General features: G+C 39.7%; 1 protein-coding gene across 4 annotated transcripts in view; it reads left to right on the top strand.

Moving 5' to 3' along the window:
* The first annotated feature begins 4,304 nt into the window (after positions 1 to 4,304).
* The window catches only part of tiam1a (TIAM Rac1 associated GEF 1a), a 55,104-nt gene continuing 43,810 nt past the window's right edge, over positions 4,305 to 15,598 (top strand). For all 4 annotated transcript variants that reach the window (XM_075487600.1, XM_075487598.1, XM_075487599.1 and 1 more), the window contains exon 1: positions 4,305 to 4,502. The gene's annotated coding sequence lies outside the window, so the exon portion shown is untranslated. The remainder of the gene's footprint in view (positions 4,503 to 15,598) is intronic.

The raw sequence follows: 15,598 nt of genomic DNA, 5'->3' as shown, positions 1-15,598 counted from the left end.
ACAATCCAAGAAACCAAATCCAAACCAAAAAGCAGAGGTCATTTTCTGAGCATTTGAAGAACTTCGTAAAGAATTGAAGAAATTGTATACAATGGTAGACACTTTACTGCTCTATGCAGTTATTTCTGTGTCGAAAGGCATAACAACGTTATGAAAATCATGTGTGTGGACAGATTCAGAGTAAACGTTTGAAACATTTTGCTTTGAGACCGGATCGCCTCTTCAGTAGTAACAGGGTCGACTTGGTGATGTCAGCTGGATTTACAGGAAACCTGCAACACTTTTTTTTGTGTTTACACTACACATCTCTTATCTTCTGACGTATTGCTGAAAAATATGATTTGAATCTATTGACTTCTGAACCGCGTTGATCGATTAACGATCAGTCCATGGGGTCTCTCGTCAAGACAAATCCAAGACACTGCAAAAGAAACACCAAGTGTGATCACTGCATACTGCCAGCTCTACTTGTATCTGTTTACGTGGTTATATGTTGAGTTGACGTGAGTTAGGGGCATATGCTCCATCTGTTGTATGTGACCTTTGAAATGATCAATATGCCATGTCAAACCCTGTGCTGTCCATCATGGCATTAGACTTGAAGCATGTCATAGTTTAATATGGTTGATCACAGAGGGATGCATTCCAACACCTGATGCCCGCTTACACTCCATTTTGGGGTCCTGTCAGTCACATCTGTTGTTACTGTTAATGAGTGCTGTTGTGTCTTACCTATATATCCCCCCCAATTTATTTTTTGTGTGTCCATGTGTTTGTGTCTGTGTGCTCGGGATACTATTTGTGCACATAGTAATGTGCATGTACGCACCCATAAGTGCGCACAAACTAATGGATGTGCACTGTACATGGTGTCAATCCAAGCAAATGGAAAATGTAACAGTGCTTTACAGGGATTATCTGTTATGACTCTAAGTGGTGAAAGAGCAACCATTAACTAATGTGACTAAGAGAAAGGTAGCAAGCCAGAAGGAATGTACAATTGTAGGCCAGAAGTTCATGCATTATTCATCAGCTCTGCTTGCATGGCTGGTAGTAATGATTTGATCAAATCTGGCATGATGGGTGTTGGTTGGGTGGGGGAAATGGGTATTCTGATTGTGTATTTTTTTGTGCCATACCACATGTTCATGAGTTTTAATATAATGTGTTCGGCATCTGAAATGGCAGGAAGCATAAAATGGGGACTCAATCTCACCCCGTCGGCTCTTTACTGATACCGCCCACCCCCAGCCTCACACACACTGAGATAACGTCTGATAAGGTTTGAAAGGTGGAGTTTATTGTGCTGAAAAGCCAGCTCAGGTGTGCAGGAAAAATGGGGGAAAACAGAAGCCCTACCAAGTAGAATTCAACACAAAATACAACTGGCGAGTTGGCTTTGACATCTACACTGTCTACTGCGAAGCCGACAGCAAACAATGAGTTAATTCATGTCATAAAAGTACAGCATACCGAAAGATACATACTGTACATACCCTGACATCCTGATGTTCCTGTTGCTTTCATAACATCCTCCACCTGCAGCTGTTATTGTTACCTCCTCTGTTGTCCTCTGCTTGTTCAAAAGTGCCATCACATCTATCATTAAAAAAATAACTAATTTCTCCTCACTCCCTGGATAATTGCATTACAGGCCAATAACGCCATGTTTTGGTTGGAGTGTGGGAACTGGCTGCCATTCATGATACTGGCTTGATTATTTCCTGTTTCAGCCAGCTCACAGCACAACACAACCTTGTACAGCTATACTGTTAGATAACACAGAAAAAAAAAAAAAAAAATGAGGGGAGAGGAAGAAATGGATAGACTGGTAGGAGAATGACATCTCATGATCTGTCAGGTGCTAGGCGACAGCCAGACGGTTAGCATATTCAGCACGCATTCACACAATCTTTACACAAAGGAATAGACATAGGCATGAAGCACCGCAGTAGTATTATCTGAGCAAGGTGCTGAAATGTCATCATGTGCCGGGAGGGAGAAAAGCTGCAAATGTGTGTGCCTGTGCACACTTACAGTTGAGACTTTGTGCGTCTGACTGTTTCCCTTTTCTTCCCTGTGGAAGTTGTGTCAGGTCCCTTTGTTTGGGTAGATCTGATACGGTCTCTGCCCTTTTTTTCCTGATATGTTTGCCTCTACAAATGTTGAATAACTCAACATTCTGCACTAACAGCAGAGCTCATCAGCCTGTTATGTCATTCTTCCCGTTTTCCTTGTGGATTCACATATTTTCAAGCCAAACATTTTTGATGACCGATTTAAATGACACACATTCAAAGAAGATTTGAGTCTTCAGAGAGAACAATATTTTGTTAACAGAGTCTTATTTACTGCATAAGTTAAGGTTAAACCTAAAATTTTTCAAAGGCTGACAGGTCTGCACTGCTGGCAGACAAGTTTAGCGCCTTGACTCTTTTACTATGGAACCATACTCTTGTAATATGTGCAGAATGTGGTTTGGCTTTTTCCCACTGAAAACAGCAAAACCTTCCTTGTGGTGAAATTGGTACCCCAAATGTTGATACATATTGCTCTTGGAAGTTTTTCTGAAGAAGAATCATGTCTGTTTTTAATGCAGTTCGTCCCAAAAGTCTGAAGTTAACAGTAATTCATTCAATATGGGTATTTGGCCTCATCCCTTTTATTCAGAGATTTATTCCAAATTCCATAAATAGTTTAATGGGTAATTAAATGCACATATTCTTTTCAGTTTTCATCAAGAAATAGTATTAGTGAATTCTATTTGTCCACACAGTCTTTAACAGAGTGGTGAACTTCTTCCCATCCACTGAAATATCTACTCTGCTCGCTTTTTTAAAAAAGAACATAATCATATTACTGAGTTGCTTCTGGGGATCCTGACGAGATGCCAGACATTGCATTAAGTTAATCCGGTTCAGTCCTTTCTTGATTCTCAGCTTCTTTATTCGTAAAATAATAAGAATAAATGAAAAAATATCAGTTTATATACACGTACAATAGTGATCTATTGTCATAACCTTTTTCAGTGAGATCATTACTAAATGTCATACACTCAATATTTGGTTCAGTTTTTTTGTGTTTTCTGAAAAACTTTAATTAACTTATTTTAAAAGAGTGACGATATATAGAAAGCTAAATTTCTCCATTATAAAATGTTGCCTTCGTATTATTGTGAGTTAGATGTATAGCATTTGAATTGCTTGAAGATTATTGCATTGGGTCTTTTTTAAGAACATTTTACGCAGTGTCACTCAAGTGTATTGGGAAAGGGGATTGAAATACTTCTGTTTCTTCCGTGATCTGTACTTCTGTAATCACCTGCTCTGAACACAAATGGCAAACCATGACAAAAATGGAAATATGAATCTCTGAATGTTTCCATATTGTGGTAGCATTTGGATTATGGTTAGCATATGAATGGACAGTGGAGTAGCAGGATGTTTGGTATAAATCTATCTTGCCATAAGCTGGGCACCGGTGGGAATCCATTGAATTCCAGCAGACTACAAGCGCTGTCAATGAGAGGGCAATCTACAAACCTTTCAGAGCTGCTTTTCAAGCCCGCAGGTGGTGATTTTTAGACACTCAAGAAGTGAGAGAAAACTAGGGAAAATTCAATTTGAGAATTGCTTTTTCATTCTCATGTGAAGTTCCTTTTACAAAATGCCCCAACGGGTCGTAAAGCAGTACGGGTGGATGGAGGGAAAATAAAAGAGAGAAGCAGCAAATGCAAGGATCATCAGCTCTCATGGAAAGTGTCCAAGACAGAGATAGATTTCTCTTCGTTTTCTACTGCTGGGCTTTTCCACCCCTCTACTCAAACCAGATTTCTATCTTTACTGATTTGAAGTTACATAAGTAAACATTTTTGTGCCCACTTACTTTTCATATATTATTGGCTTGCATTATCATTATCCAGTCAGAAAAAATGGTCATACCTGCTAAATTTGACTATATTTTACTTTCAGGGAGATGTTTTTTTGTGCATGCCTGTTCTCATCCACCATATTTTTGTGCCTTTGTTTTTGTGCAGAACTTGAGGCCAGAGAGCCAGCAATTAAACAGAGGATTGGGACATCTAAAGGCTTAGAGGCACAAACCGAGCACACATGCTGGCAGTCAATTGCCAAGCCAGGGGAAGTGAAACTGGAGCGAGAGAGAGCGGCGATGAGAGAGGAAAGAAGGAGGAGGAGGGCTGAGTGAGTGTGTGAGGGAGAGAAGAGGAAACCAGAGAAAAGAGGGCGGGCTTACACCCAGGGCAGTGCACACACACACACACCCTTTACTCAGCCCACAGTGTGATCACGGCATGCAAGAGGCAGCATGTACTAGTATGAGCTGCAATGTGTATAGAGTGGAACGCCGGACTCCAGGAGGTGTCTCACTGATGCAAGGATTTCCCCTCTTTTCTCTTAAAGAGAGGACAGGTGCTGTCTGTGTTTTAACCACCACAAGGAATTAAGAGTAACACACAGGAAACACTGGGAGCTTTGGTGAAGGTAAGAAGATACTTTTCTGCTCTTTTGGGATCTTTTGGGAGCTTTGTGAGCATCAAAGACAGAAAGAGCGACGGAGCTGATTGAGGGTTAAAGGGCAGTTGCTGTGGAATATTTGTTAAAAATTTGAATGCTGATGTTTGCCAGAGAAAAATAGCAGTGACAGTAAGGAGTAAATATATGGTTATACAACTTCTACAACAGTACAGTATTTGTGTATTGCATATTGTGTTCTATTTTTAGAAAGTGTGTTTATTAATTTACTCTGGCAGGTATTGTAAGATTGCATGTTTCTTTTTTACGTATGAATGTGAGCACGACTTCTCTCCTTTGCTGGTACAGTATCCTACTGTGTGGTCCTGGCTTATTTAGTCTTCAGGCTCAGTCTTTATGACTTTATGACACAAACTCATTAAAAATTTAGAAATAATCCCAGCATTGCAAATGTTTTGTTTAAATGGCCATGTTGCAGGGGCCACTGTGTGTGTGTTGATGAAAGGAGCTTATCAATCATTAATGCTCTCCTCTGGGACATCGCCTAGTTTCCAACTTGAGTTAATTCAGTGATAACAAAATACCTTTAACAGCCCTTTGGCCTGGCAGCACCTAGCAATCCCCGCCACAGTGCAAACTGCACAACTCAAAGGGCAAACACTGTGATGCATGTACCTGATTTTATACTTTTACTTAAGAAATATAGACTTTGAATTGCATTAGATAAAGTGTAATCTCAGATCAAAAAGACAAATGGTACTCACAGCAATTATAGCCTGTCAAAAGCTTGTTAGAGAGCCATAGCACTTTGATGATGTAAAAGGAAAAAAAACAAGTAAATTTTCAGAATTTCTGCTTATGCCATCAAAGGTTTAGCATACAAAATGAAGAAAGCAGGATCTCTCACCAACAGATTTATATCTGAAAAATACATTAGCCTCTTATGTGTGTGTATGTGCAAGCTGTGTTATGTGGAAATTTGTAAGGGCAAAAGAGAGGAGAGTTGAAGAAGAGAGGACTGACAAAGAAGAAGTCTTAAGAGCTGCTGAAAGTCTTGAAACATCTGTTAAAGGCAAGGTTTTTACCGAAGACAGTAGCCAACAAGATAGAATGAAGAAAGTTGGAGGGAGAGATACGATGTAAAGTCTGGGAAATACAAAAACAATGCACAAAAACAGTGCATTGCTATGTCCTTTTGGATATTGCAGACATACTAACCAGCCGTCACTCAACTTTGTGTGTGTGTTGGAGAAGGTGTAAGGTCAAAACTGTGCAGAGGGTCATCTCCAAGAATCCAGCGACAAAGTAATTATGGTGGATCAAAGGGCACAAAGCAGGCATTCTCTGGTTCTACCTGAAGTTCGTGCTACGGTTTGTGCTTCCTCTCCAGAGATCAGTGTAGTGCAGTTTTTTTCCCGTATCAGCATTACTTAAACTCTACTCAGGAATACAGTGGAGATCAAAAGAGGAACCATTTTGTTTTTCCTGCTAGTGATAGGCAATATAAGCATAAATGCAATGTGAACGGTTTAGTCCTTATTGTTATTGTATTTGCAATGTGTGGTTTCAGATTGCTCTGGCATGCCATTCAAACAAACTGCTGGAAAAATATCCCTATCATAATTCCCTGTCACAATACCTGGGATTCCTTAGACAAAGTGCTTATGGAGAATCTCGCTTTCTGTTTTCCATCATGTTATCTTTACTCTGAGTCACTGCTTCAGTTGCCACCACGAGGAAGTTGAATATTGGCAGGGTGTTTTGGGGAAGTGATCCGTGAAAGGATTTATAGTGGCAGATAAAAACCGATGTACATGTGTGTGTGTGTGTGTGGGTGCGGGTGTGCGTTTGTGTGTGGATACCCACTTTTTTCCATCACTGACAAAGACTTTGTGAAAGCCAGAGGCACTGAAAAGGGGATGGGAGAGCTGTCTTATCTCATACGCTAGTACACATCCAGGTTGTTGTGTGTGTGTGTGTGTTCATTTACCAGGTGTGTGTTTATGAAATATATATCTGTGTGTGTGTGTGTGTGTGTGTGTGTGTGTGTACGTGTATTTGCGTTCATTCAGCCAAGTGCTGTGTACAGTAAGTTAATATAGTGTATCAGCGTGAGCGCAGGATGGGATCTTGTCAAGTGGGCCTTGCGGATGTATCTGTGTATCCAGTATGTGTAAATACTGACCCAGATTGTTACACTGCTCCCATGCTAGTCCGCTTCTCTACAGATGTAGATGTAAATATCCTCTTTTAACCGATCTGATCGCACACAGTTACTAATACTCAAACATTCTTAAGACCTAACACTTAGCCGAACCTCAACCAAAAACCAACATAAAGTCGGAGGTGTTTTCCCTTAAGGGAACTCATTTTTGTTCTGTGTTGTCCGCAACATTATGATTAGAATAAACAGAAGTAAATAAAACACTCAGCCACCAAGCAAATACACTTGTGCTGTAGATATTCTGCAACCTTTGTGTAATCTGTCCGTTGAATACAAATCTTCAAGTCACACTTTGATGTGGTCATGCAAAGGCCATGACGTGCTACATGAATTACATTATATACATTATATTATTCTTCTCAAATTGATTGATTGATTTTTATTTATTTGTTTATTTTGCCATTTAGTCATTTATTATTATTTAGTTAGTAGTAGTATTATCATTGTTGTTAATTCAATCATTGTAAATATTTAAAAAAATGTTGAGCTACTTGACGAATTTGAATTTCCCCCATTGGGGGATAAATAAAGTATTTTTCTATTCTATTCTATTATACAAAGTTTTGACTCCTCTGACCTAGGAGTTGAGCAGACAAACAAACATCTGTAGGTACAGCAACATAAGGCGGTTTTCTGAGCATGTGGTAGTCATGATATGGAGCTGATACAGTAAAGACAAAAGGGATGACCTCTCTTCTCTCTGTCTGTCTCTGCATAGTCTGTTTGCTTCTCTTATTTTCTAAATGGTCTCTCCAATGTTTCATTCTCCGTGGTCCACCAATTTTTGCTGTTAAGGAAATGAGGGGCTTTTGCATCCCACAGTGTCTCTCTCCTTTTATTCAATCAAGCTGTTAAAATGTTTGTATTTGACTGTGTTCCTGTCTTCTCTCTGTGTGTATTTATATATATCTATATATATATAGATATATATACACATATGTCAAAACCCTCCAATTCTCTGCTGCTGTCACTTGGAGCGTTGTAGACAAATCGTATTGAGGTATTTTTTGCGAAGACCAAGACAAGACCTGAAAGCTGAGGGTGGAGAGGAACTAAGAAATGTTTTTCTTCCTCTCTGGTTTCATAAAATGTGTCTTTTTAAGGAGCTGTTTCTGTCACAGTTGCATGCAGTAGCTGAGGAAATCCCTTTGTAGTGTAGATTCAAGATTAAGTAGTTGTTCCCAAGCGCTCTAAATATGAGGGGTGGCAAACCAGAAGGGGAAAAGGAACATTTGCTTCACAAATGAAACTTTTTATGATGTTTTTTAATCAGTCCTTTTTTTTCCTTCAGATCTTTACAGTTTGTAGAGAAATTTGAATAAAACAGGAAAAATACTGTGATTGAACTTGGTCAAGAACCATGCTGTAGTTAATGATGGGTTACAAATAGATAAGGTTTAATTTATTTGGATTGTGATTATATCTGTGTATGTTTGGAATTCAGACATAGTTGGAAATCATACAAGACAAGACAAGACAGGCTGAATGAGAATGATCCAGTGTGAACATTATGTCACACACTGACGTCTTTGCCTATGTGCCCCCGTTTGTAATGTCACTAGTCTGGTTGAGCAGGACTAAAAGAGTAGTTAGCTGGGTTGTGAAGAACACTTTACCTCAACATCAACCCCCTGATGAGAGAATAATGACCATGCAAGGGAAGTAAAAGCAGCAAGAGGGGGTCCAAAAGGGGGGAGGGGTGTCTTAGATCTGACATGAGCTGGCATGTGCCCTCATTCATTTCCCTCCTTTTGTCTGTTCTATGTCTGCTGATGAATTGGGAGTTTTCCCCTTCCTTCCTTCCTTTGCTCCCACCTTCTTTCTCTTTAACTGTCGTTTCTCTTTATCTGCCTCTTTCTGTCACTCCATCATATTTCCTCCCTTCCCCTTGTGGTGTGACGGCTTTACCATCCCTGTCATGTCTACCCATTATCTCTGATTGGTGTTGCTTTCCAGCCCACACATCAGTTACGGCTGCCAGCTGATGGCAAAAAGCTGTGTACGAAAGGTTAGATTTGTATTTTCTGCCCCTTGGTGTCTTCAGTGAAAAAGAATAAAGGAAAGAAAGATGAACACTTCTGTGTACAGAGCAATCAACATACACAGGATGTGAGCAGAGCAAACCAAGCATCACAGGAAGTTGGGGGGGCTTGGGGTCATTGCCCATTGCCTGTCCCACATTCTTGTTGGTTATGGATCACTATGTTTCAGTTGTTCCATCCACTTCAAGACATTGCATAAAGAAAAGCAGGTGAACATAAAAACTGGGAGATCATTCGAATTTTAGGTTTGCTTGTTCTGCTGCTGGTGTTTTAAATCTATTTATCAGTAGCCACAGATTGGATGTCTGCATCATTACACTGCTTTCAAGGATATTTCCGTTTATTTTGATATTTCTTAAAACTCTCCGATGATTTCAGACCATTTGCCTGTATCACAAGAAGGTTGAATACGAACACTGACAAAATTGATGGTTTGTCAGCTCACACTGTAAATGGCTTGTCCCTCAACTGCACGATTAACGGTTTAAACCCTGGTATTGGGGTTTCTAGATTGGACATTGGTGTTTTTCATGATATGAAAATCAAATTAATCCTCTGTGCAAACAAGATGACATGTCATCCCAGAGAAATGCAATCTGAAAATGTGATAGAAGCTCACTTAATGTGAAAGTTGGGTTTGATGGAGATGTGAAACATGCCCTGAAAGGAGACGTGTTACCAGAACAGGAAACTGTTGTAAAATACTTCAGAGGGAGAGATTGGAAATGTAAGAGTGTGCGAGGTGTTTAGTAGGGTTTTAAAAGGAGGAATTAGAGCAGAAGTGCAAAGAGTGTCTTCAAAGATAGTGTTTGTGCTTTGTTTGCACTGGGGAGATTTAGTCTGCCTTGGCTCTCCTTTAGTATCTGCTTTGAAATCTTTACGCTTCCTTCTCTTTGAGTGTGCTTTTGAACTAACTTTAGCATCACAAATGTGTAATAAAAGCAAAGGAAAAAGGCATCTTAGCCACTTTCTGTCCTTGTCTCTCCTCCTTCATACTTACATAAAAGATGCTGACTTGGCTGGCGACTCAGAGCTCATCACATAGTCACACTTCACGCTCCTGCTTATTGACCTGGAAGTGATGCAGAGGGATATTACAAGGCAGTCACCAAAAAGCCTGTGGATGCATTTGTAAGTGTGTGCAAATATGTATGTGAATATGTGTGCATGGGAGTGACAAAAGCAAGGATAAAGGCTTACAGGCAAAGCTGCAGGGATTCTTTTGTTCCTTGGATTTAGTTTCTTTGAAAATCGTGGATGAGTGCTGTGTAAGATTTCTGTTAGCCTGAGTGTTTTAATTGTTGTCCCATAGTACATTAGTGGTTAGGCGCGTGAATGTGTGTATGCACGTGTGTTTGTGGTCAGGTTGTCTTTGCCGTCTCTCCTCAGGCATGCACTCAGATGTCAAAGAGTCATGTGGAGCTTATACAGGTCACTAATGCACCGTGAGGGGAGGCTCCATTCACTGCAGCCACTCAGAGCTCAAACAATAACCCCCAGCTCGAGTCGGCACAAGAGATCAACTCCCGGGAAATGTACCCAATGACCTAGATCCAACCCCATCTACAAAACAGATACCACAAAAATGACATGTTGTTTGACATCTTTGTTTCAGGGATTTGCATTGTGTTTGTCTGATCTCACACTCTTTTGTTGAAATTTGTCTTTGTACAGTTATGGTGACTAAAGTTTATGCTGATTAACGAAGTTTTCATAATGCAAAATTCAAGTTTGACAAAGAAAGAGTACGAGGTCAGTTTTCTCGTACGAGCAAATGAATCTGCTTTCCTGAACAGTAAAACAGTAAAAGATGAGTATGGTATTACCAATGCAGACAAAACATTTATTCAATCAATATTATTAGTAGTATTTTTAGACTTGTAGACTTAATGGTTGATCAGTTAATCACACATTCAAATAACCACTAACTTCAGCACCAGTCTTACTTAAGTTTTACTACAGTCTGAAGCTTGACCTTTTGTCTTTGTGTGGCAAACTGATTTATTGTGAACTAGAATTACTGGAACGGTTTGCTGTTTTGAAAGTTTGCAGAACTTTTGTGCAATTGACTGGGCGTAGGTCCTCTCACTTTCTGAATTAGTCACACCTATTTGCACGAGGGGGGTATTTATTTGTGCTTCAGTGTGATGCACAAATGGAGAAGAAGAAGGAGGGCGGGTGTCTCTTGTGAAACAATCATGTGAAAAGTGATGCAAATGTGTGAACTCTGCCAATGTTTCTGACTTAAACGTCTCAGAAAGTTCTTTTAGATTTGGGGAACTCTTACATCTGTCTGAAACTACCACAGTTTTTGGTATAAGGGTTGTCTTTATTTTTCCTGACGAGCTTAGAACTCAGAACTCAGAACTTGCAGTACTGTCTTGCGGTCCTATGTCCTATGTTGGCTTGAGACTCAGACGCAGCTGACGTTTGTCTTTTACATTCTTGCTGAACATTTCTTACCCCCATTGCTCAGTGCAGTACATTGTCTTCTGTCTCTCCTTATAGGGGGCACTTTGTTTGTGAGTGCTGCTGTTGACTCAGGTGCAGGGATGCACTAAGATAACTTCCCCTTCAACATCCCACTTTTCCCTTCCCCCACACGACCTGCTCAATGCTGCTCCTTCCTCTGCTGTTAAGATCTCTCATGTCCTTACCTGCACCATTGTCAGCTTTTTTCTTAGATGGCTGGTTTTTGCCCCTGTGCCTCCGTACCGCCACTTTTCAATACTTTCTTCCTCCCACAAAACCTTTCTCTTGTACCCTGATAATGATGTGGGTTTTCATGCCTCAGCAGTAATCATAACTGAGAACACAATAAGAGCGGTGATTTGTGTTTTCTTAATTGCACGACTCTTACAATTTCATCAAAAGAAGAATATGAAATTCCACACAAATTGCATTATTGTTACGTTTACAACAATGCAAAATTAAGCCATGTATGTTGCCCGTGTTTTAATTAAAAGCAACACAAGATGAATTGCCATTCTTTCAGTGAACTTGATAAGTTTATGGCTTGATGTTTTTACATTTATAAAACATACATGTAAATACATATGTGTGTGTTGGCTGCGTGCAAGCGTTTACAGTAATGTGCAAAGGTCTGAAGGCACCAATCATTTCTTTATATTTAGCTTGCAAGCAACCACACTCACTTGAAATATTTTAGTGGTCTTGACAAATAATGCTCCAGACCTTCTGAAGATCATTCAAAAGTTTTGTTTTTGTGAAGTCACTTAACATCAACCTACTAATCACTCAAGTAAATCGGCATCTAACTCAAGCGATGAACCAATGTTTTATCTACATATAACAGCCAACTTGGCAAAGAACAAGTTCTAAATTATATCTTGAGGTGCTTTGTTGCAAGCAGTCACAAAGACACAATTTGTTCACATTACTTTTGTTGCATCTAAAAAGAAAGACAAAGATAACTCAGTTTGACGGTCTTAAAATATTACCTTTGCACCAAAAAGGTGATTCCTAAAGAGCTATGAGTTGAGAACTTAGCGTATGTCAGCACGGTGTGCAGCAATTGTTAAAAATGTAATGAAACTGGACAAGTGAAGGACAAAAGAAGAAGTGTCAGGCCTAAAATGCTATCTACAGCACATGAGCGGTATCTCAAGGTGATGTCCTTAAGAAATAGAAAAAAAAAATGCAACAAAGACCTGACACAACAACGGAGAGTTGCACCTGGCCCCAAAGATGATTCATCTACTGTTTGCAGAGGTCTAATCAAATATGATCTCCATGGAGTGACAAGTGTCAAGAAACCATTCTTAAGGAAGGGAAACAGAGAGAAAAGGAGTGACTCAAGAAGTGGACAGAAAAAAACAGTGTCAACAGGTCTTATGGAGGGATGAATCCTCCCAAGAGCCTAGAACTCAACATTATTGAAGCAGTGTGGGATCATCTTGACCAACAGTGAAACAAAACATCCAAAGAGCTTTGGGATTTCCTTCGTTAAGTCTGCAGAACTATTCCTGGACTACTTAAAGAAATGTGGACAAATCTTGTCTAAGACAGTTCAGGCTATGTTGAAGAATATTGCACAATATGGTGGTTGAAATTTGGAATTTGGAATTTCAAGTAACAGGATATAAATGTCATCTGCATGAATAATCAGTATCTGTCAAACTAATTAATCTAATCCCTCATTTTACAAACGTCATGTGAGATAAAGTCTCACCAGCCCTGTGTCAGACCATTAGAAAACATTTTGGTTCTTGCAGCTCCTAGGGGTGAGGCCCACAAAAGTTCCTGCCTGCAGTGCACGTGTGAAAATGACTTTGCAGGCCATTAGGTCACACCTAAATACACACAAAAATACAGCAAAGATAACAACCCCCTCAATGGCTCTCCCCTGATACCCTTCCAGTCATATCGTAACTCACAACAAACCGGGCCTTTTCAAGTCTGCTCTACTTTGAACTGACAAAGCATCTGTCTCTATCAGCCCCTCAGGACCTATCAGCACCACTGTACCTCTTTTCCTCTCGTGTCTCCTTCCACCTCAGCACACATCATTCATCTGTCTACCTGTGGCCCAACACTCGATAACACCAGCTCCCCACCACATTAACAGCCCCTCATCACCCTTTCAGCACCATCATCTGTTTTTTTTAGACTCTCCTGCCACTCTTATCCCATCCCCCTGTCTCGACCTCCCACCTCAGTCAGTCTACCTTTGCCTGAAACCCTCTTATCCCTCTCACTCATCCACTCAGCCACCCTGTTATTTTGCTGTCCCTTCAGCCTGCACGGAGCGGAATTGAAGTATTACCTGCCAATTCGGCTGCATTCAAACTGGTCCGTGTTTGTCTGCTGGTGTCTGTATGCGTCGGTGTCAGACTATGTAAAGATGTCAGGGTTTAAGTGACATGGATAAATTAAGATGGTCTTTAAAGATAAAATTAGGAAAATCTTATTTTGGCTATTATTTAATCATTTTCCACCCTGAACACAAAAAACCCAAAAGAAAACCAATCTTTTGCATTATAAGACAACCTTAGTTTTAGTGTGGTTTGTGTGGTCTTTCAGGATTACCTGCTCCTTGCTGAACGGTCCATCCAAACTTTGAAATTTGTATTCTTTTGAATCTGTTTCCTCAGATAAAAAAAAAAAGCAGAAAAACAAAAAACAGGACATGTTGCACACATCACAGCACAGTCGTGTAAGAATCCAGCTGCACAAAGAGCACAGGAAGAACAGGAGCACAGGCTTTAGTGCTGCAGTGATAAAATTGACTAAATATGAAGGTAAAAAGGCTATAAAGTCTCAGTCATTTAAGTTATAACCATCAGCAATAAATTAGTTGCGTTTTTCCTTTTATAGTTGCACTTGTTTGAAGTTTCATGCTGATCAAATCTTCAAAGGATTATTCAGGAAAGAATTGTTGTGCCAGTTACAGAAAACTGGCCTGTTTCTATTATACAGAGTTGCTGATATAGTTTTTTTTTTCATAAAAGTCCAGTGATGCCTGAAATATGTAATAATTTATTAATGCATTTGTTACAATGCTCCCCCCCCCCCTCTAATTATCATTTCAGTCTCTTATTTCACAAAATCCAAATGTTGTGCACTCCTCCTGGATAATTTAACAACATTCTCGTTTCTGCCTCTCATAAGTTTGTAACAGGAAATCACCACATGAATATTCAGTTCACTGATTTTCAGGTCTGAGCAGCAATCGTCAGTGCAATCACTGATTCATCAGGAAGAACGAGCTGATTGAGGAATGGCAGGAGAGGGAGGTTATTTATTAATATTTAACAAACGGCAAATGGTAGCTTTTCATTTGTCATTCAACCGGCTACGGGATTTAAAGTGGCTTATTAACTACAGGAGAAGTCCAAGGAGGATTTAATTAAGGCTGACATGCCCTGATCTTGACCTTGCAAGAACTAAATGCTATGATCATTGAGTGTAAAATCCTCAAATTAAAATACACATCCCTAACACTCATAATGATAGGTTTGAATTATTGGGCCTTTTGTCTTTGAATTCTCACAGGGATTCCTGGTGGTTGAGGCTGCAATCTTCTGCTGCAGTGACTGAATTGAGCAGTCTGTGGTTAAGCATCAAAAGCTACACACATTCATTGACTCTCTTGGGTCTCTTACTCAATGGAAGGCTTGTGGAAGAAGAAATCTTCTTTAAATTATGGTAATCCTTGACTGCAGCATGCTGCAGAGACAGTCAGCTGAAATCTGAGTTAAGGAGCAGACAGCGTAAGCTGCCAGAAAGTGTGTTTAATGAGGTTAGTGACACTTGAGGAACCAACTGGAGTGAATTATGCTGACAGTGAATTCCATTGCTCTGTATCTTTTTTATTTATTTACTTATCTATTTTGGCTTGATCCTCAGTTGCCATTCTAGCCCAAAGTAATTTGTTTTTATATCTGTCATTTTGCAGATGATATGCTGCACTCCCATCTATATTTCTCTCCCTGTTTTTCGGCCATTTTCTGTATGTTTTACTTTACTTATCTGACATTCTTGACATGTTTTTTTTTAGAAATGTGTTCAAGTGATTGGCAGTGAATTTGCTTTGCTTCCGTGTTAATAGCCAACTATTCTTCTCTATGTCTCTGTTTGGAGATAACAAATAGAAGGAGCCATTAAAAATAGAAAAAAAAGATGAACAATCATCTCATCCCCTTACACTCCACTTTGTCATTTTCGTGCTTTGCTTCTAATGAAAGCGCTCCTCAGGAAGCAAATTATCATTTGTCTTTCACCAGTTTAAAGAAATGAATGTATGATTTCAGGAGCTGCTGAGACTTATGCTTGCAGGCACACTGTTTGTGCATGTGTGTATTTAAGCTGAGAGTGGG

This window comes from Odontesthes bonariensis, chromosome 16 (genome assembly GCF_027942865.1).
Source record: "Odontesthes bonariensis isolate fOdoBon6 chromosome 16, fOdoBon6.hap1, whole genome shotgun sequence".
Classification (NCBI taxonomy): domain Eukaryota; kingdom Metazoa; phylum Chordata; class Actinopteri; order Atheriniformes; family Atherinopsidae; genus Odontesthes; species Odontesthes bonariensis.
Note: the sequence above shows the minus strand (reverse complement) of the source record. Positions and strands in the feature narration are given on the sequence as shown.